Source organism: Penaeus vannamei, chromosome 13 (assembly GCF_042767895.1).
Source record: "Penaeus vannamei isolate JL-2024 chromosome 13, ASM4276789v1, whole genome shotgun sequence".
Taxonomy (NCBI): domain Eukaryota; kingdom Metazoa; phylum Arthropoda; class Malacostraca; order Decapoda; family Penaeidae; genus Penaeus; species Penaeus vannamei.
The window spans coordinates 33,558,860-33,563,859 of NC_091561.1; positions in this window are offsets into that span (position 1 = coordinate 33,558,860).

Here is a 5,000-nt window from a genome sequence, read left to right on the forward strand (position 1 = left end):
CTTCTTCCCTCTTCACCCTTTTTCCTTCTCCCTACCCCTTCCTCCTTTCTTCACCCACCCCCTGCTTCTCCTCCCCCCCTGCCTCTCCCCATCCCCCCCCCACCCGGCCCCCTGCTTCTCCCCCACCCCCCAGTTTCTCCCCCACCCCATCCCCCTGCTTCTTCCCTACATCCCCCTGCTTCCCTTACCCCCCCGACTTCTCCTACCCCCCCCCCCCCCGACTTCTCCCATGCCCCCCTCCTTCTCCCCCACCCCATCCCCCTGCTTCTCCCCTATCTCCCCTCCTTCTCCCCTACCCCCCTGTTTCTCCCCCTACCCCCCTCCTTCTCCCCTACCCCCCTGTTTCCCCCCCACCCCCCTGCTTTTCCCCCATCCCCTTGCTTCTTCCCCATCCCCCTGCATCTCCCCCCTCCCCCTGCATCTCCCCCCCCTCCTTCTCCCCCACCCCCCTCCTTCTCCCCCCCCCCCTGTTTCTCCCTCACCCTCCTCCCTACTTTCCCACCGGCCTCTCTCCCCTGCGAACGGGATGTACAGCAGCTGCCAGTGTACATCCGCACATCCGCTCGTCGCTCCCTTGCGTACTGACCATGAACACACACACGCCAACCGCAGAGTTAGTACAGTTCTGCTGGACTACGCACATACGCACAGTACTCCCCTCCCCCCCACCCCCTCTATCCTTCCCCCTCCTCTTCTCTCCTCTACCCTTCCCCCTCCCCCCCACCCCCTCTACCCTTTCCCCTCCCCTCCCACCCCCTCTGCCCTTCCTCCTCCCCCCCACCCCCTCTACCCTTCCCCCTCCCCTTCTCTCCTCTCCCTTTCCCGCCCCTCCACTCCCCTCCTCCCCTCATTTCAGCCCCCTCCTGGAAACGCCTCCCAACCCCTTCAGTTCTTCCTCTGAATAACCTCTCCCCCCCTCCCTCCCTCCCTTCCATCCACCAACCCCCCCCCCCCCTAGTCTTCCTCTTGACCCTCCTTTCCCTCCTCCTTCTCCTCCTCCACTCCCACTCCCGTTACTCCCTCTCCTTCCCCTCCTCCACCTCCTTCTTCCCCTCCTCTATTTCCTCCTCCTCTTCCCTTCCCCTCCTGTTCCCGTCCCCCCTCCACCTCCCTATCCCCCCCTCCTCCTCCCCTCCCTTCCCTTTCCCCTTCCCCCTGTACTCTCCCTATTCCCCCCCTCCTCCTTCCCCCTTCCCCTCCTCCTCCTCCTTCCCCCCTCCTCTCCTCCTCTCCTCCCCCATTTCCCCCTCCACCTACTCCTTCTCTCCTCCCCCCTTCCCCCTTCACCTCCTCCTCCTCCTCTCCCTCCCTGCTCCCTCCATTATTTATTGGATTATGTAACAATTGCTATTTCACGAATGATTAAGCTTGATATTAAGTTTCTTGTTGAACACGACACCTTTGTTCAGTTTGTTCTTGATGCTTTTGTCTCCCTGTCATATATACTGTAATTTTCTTGTCATTCTACATTATACATTGTTATCATTATCGTTGATAAAGATATCATTATTGTTATTATGGGTATTATTATATCATTATTATTATTACTATCATTGTTATTATCATTATTATCATTATTGTTATTATTACTATTGATATTAATATCAGTATCATCATTATTATTACTATTATTGATATTAATATCAGTATCATCATTATTATTACTATTATTGTTATTATCATTATTGTTATCATTATTATCCTTTGTCACTATGATTACTACTATCATTATTATTATTATCATTATTATCCTTTTATTACTTTCATTATTATCATTATCATTTTTATGGCTCTTATTGTTGTTATTATTATCAGTATCATTATGATTATTATTTATTTTTGTTGTTGTTATTGCTATTTATCATAATCCTTATTACCATCATTATCACTAATATCACCATCATCACCATTACTATTAGTATTGTTATTATTATCTTTATCATTATTATCATTATCATTATTATAGTTATTATCACTACCATTACTATCGCCATAATAATTGCGGTTAGAATTACTTTTCATTACTATTATCATCATTATTATCAATATCATTATCACTATTATCATTATTGTCATCATCATCTTTCATGTTGTTATTATCATTATTATTATTATTATTGTGATGGTCATTATTGATATCATTATTATCATTTTTGTTATTATTATCGTTATCATCATTATTAGTAGCAGTCTTGCTGCTGTTGATGTAGTTGCTGTAACTGTTATTATCATTATCACTATTATTATCTTTATAGTTATCATTAGTATTATCACCATTATCACAACTATCATTATCATTATTGTTATCATTATCATTGTTGTTGTTGCTGTTAATATTATCATCATTATCAATATCATTGTCACTATCATTATTATCATTATTATTACCATTATGATTATCATCACCATTATCATCATTATTACTTTCATCATTATTATCATTATTATTGCTATTATGACCATCATTACCATTATTATTATAATTATCATTATCATCAATGTTATTGTTATTATCATCAATATCATCATCATGATGATCATCATTATCATCATCATAATCACCATCGTCATTATTAGTTATCATTTTCTTTTTTATTCGTCCACTTCCATCGTTGTTTATCTCAACATGCATCTGCACCGTCATGTCTCCCATTAGCGTACCCCTCCCCCCCCTCCATCTCCCCACAGAAACTGCATCTCATACCCCGCCTCCCCCTCCCCCCGCCCTCACCACAGATGGGCCCAGCCTCATCCTCCTCCATAGCACGCCTATCCGCATATCCACCTGCATCCGATTCCGTAAATTGATTATCTATACTAATCATATCCGCCCGTGTAGCCGCGTCATGTCCAGTTGCCAAGATTAATTATCCTTAATAACTATTCTTTATCCACCCTTATATCCACTTCTCATCCAATTGCCCCATGTACCCGCTTTTTATCCAGTTTTCCAAATTAGTTATACGTAATTATTATTCCATATCCATCTATTTAACTAATTATATCCGATTCCTTTAACAGATTATCCATTCCCATTATTTATTTGACCTGTCAGTTTTAGTATCCATTTTTCCTTATATCCGACTGAAGTGAATTACATAGTTATATATTCATAATCATTATTGAAATATACTTCCTTCTTAATAGACTCATCAATAATTTCCCTTCTGAATATTTAGTGTGATCATCTGAGATATAACATTCCAACATGTCTAATATATATTTGAACATCTCCTTAAAAAAATGAAATAACCTTAACTAAACCGTAATTGAAATACAGCCCAAATAAATAATAAATTCATGACGTTAAAATGCCATAGGAGTTATGGGTTTTATAACACGAGTCTTACAGCCAGTCAAGGGATCATCTGCTGTGCTACGATAAAACACGATTGTGGCAACAGACAGACCTTTTATGATTGCTGTTATTACTTGAACTATTATTGATATTTTGTTCTTATTGTCATCATTATTTTTATCATAATCGGGATTATAATCAACATAGTAATTGTCGTTGTAGTTGTTAGCACTATCGTCAATATAATCATCATCATTGAAATTATTGCCATCTTCGTATCCAATATACACACATTCTACAGAGCTCGGTAACACGAACTCAGTCTGACCAATCAGGTATAAAACAACCTGCAATTTCTATCATATTGTCCTTTTCTAGTTCCACTGAATTATACTTAAAACTTATTTCAGTATAACCACAAACAACAACTATGCAAACATGTCCATCCTTTTTTTTTTTTTCTTTTTTTTTTTCTTTTTTTTTTTTACCGCACTGCCCGAAACGCAAGGTAATTCGAATAACCAGCAGGATAAACAGAAAACTTGACTCTTAAGACTCCTTAATTGAGGTCGTTTATCTGAAACCCTGTGTTTAGGGTGTAACGCGTCAAACAGGCTTTCAACTTTTGTCACCCATCTCTGCCGCTATAACTTACTGACAACTCCACCAAGGCGTATACATAGTTTGTAAGAAAATGCACGTGAATCTATATCATGATTCCATTTTCCCGATTTTCCAAAAAGAACTTCTACCAGTTAGGACCATTTAAAAATTCACTATAACATCTCAAATACCAGTGCTTCTTTTTGTGAGAGAAAACCCTGCTATTCTTGACCATCGCTGTCGAAATTCCGCCATGGCTAATGCAGATCCAAACCCTGCAGTAAGTCCCTGTGGAACAAGGCAAATAAATTAAGCAAGATTGCTCTACTTATTAAAGACTCGTTCTCGACGCTCTTATCGTATTTTATGCAGATGAGGAGACTGCCAGTCCATGTTGGGTTATCACAATCGTAGTTCCAAAAGCCAACAAGGTACCTTAGCAATCAGTATAGAGTTCTGTGTGTGAGATATACTTATTTGGACAGATCTGGTACGTTTTCTGTCGGTCGTTAAAACCAGCGCTCTGATCACTGTAAGGCTTGTTCCACGTTCTGACTACCTTGGCGAGGCTCACTGGTAGAATATAAATGAGATGCATTCTGTACTGCATGTACGACATCGCGAATCGTCCAAATGGATTTCTTGTCTCTCAAAACTCAACTTCAACTTGCACGAAAGAGCTAGAAAACACATGTATAAATAGACTGATGAATGCGTAGGTAGAGAAATATAGAGACCTAGATATAGATGAATGCGGAGAGATAGAAATAGATAAGATTTCATAGGTTATCCCTCATAATCACGTCACTATTACCCATCATATTTTCCACCCATATTGCCTCACGCGCAGAATAAGGTTTGTCTTCTACACGCGAATTTCCTAGTATTACCACACCTGTTATCCCAAGGCTGTTATCATGACTAAACGGGCGAATACAGGTTATGATATTGCTAATAGTGACGTTATAATCTCTACCAATGTGCCTGGCAAAGTATTTACTTAAGGTGACCGCGAATATATAGGTAAGCAATAATATACAAATAGATTGATAGATAAATAAACAGATTGAGAGACACAATGACACACACAAATGCTCGC